We start from the raw sequence: 834 nt of genomic DNA, 5'->3' as shown, positions 1-834 counted from the left end.
GACAGATTATCTTTCATGATTTGAGAATGCTTGCCGAATGTGATCTATCCATCCTTATTCTTCTAGTTATTTTACTCTCATGGTTCGGCTCCTCGATTGCTACTTCTGCAAGACATGTCTCGCTTAATAAAGGGACGAGTTCTTGCACAGTTTCTTTCTTTAGAGCTTTCACAGTGTCCCTCCCAAATGATGCACGCGATATCAGTAACTTGGTTTCAACACTACTATATCTGTACTTACCACTGCGTTGCAACAGTCTTTACATTCACAGCAATGTACACACAATGTGAAAAAGAAACGTAACTTAGAAGTGTGGCAGTTTGGGCTAGTTGGTATGACATGATGGTAGTTATGGCGCGAGAACAGAACGACGACAAAGAAACGAGTAGGATACAAGTGCTCGTGTCCTTCCTGTCTCTTTGTCGTTCGGTTCTCGCGCTATAACTATCGTCGTGAAAAAGAAGTTCTGCTAAATATGCGCAACTACAAGCCCATTTCTTACCTAGGTATATGTAATACTTTATGCAAAGTTTGACACGCTAAGTGAAGTACAGTATGTGCACCTCATCACATGCACTGTCCAATAAATTTTTAACCTGCACATTTCCTGTAAACTGAGTAATTCCTAAAGCAAGCAACAAATATCCGCGCACCCTATTCTGTACAGCTTGAACATACCATAGGCTATCACTGCTTTTCACTATGAGGCTTCCATTTGTCCACCTGGTATAATGGTGGTGTTTGGGGTTGTGACTATGGCAACTGTTGAGCTTCTTACGATTGGATGTGGGTAGCTCTAAAATCAATGGTCTGTCTTTAGTCCAGTTTTATGAA

The sequence above is a fragment of the Rhipicephalus microplus genome, chromosome X, assembly GCF_043290135.1.
Source record: "Rhipicephalus microplus isolate Deutch F79 chromosome X, USDA_Rmic, whole genome shotgun sequence".
In the NCBI taxonomy this organism is placed as follows: Eukaryota; Metazoa; Arthropoda; class Arachnida; order Ixodida; family Ixodidae; genus Rhipicephalus; species Rhipicephalus microplus.
Note: the sequence above shows the minus strand (reverse complement) of the source record.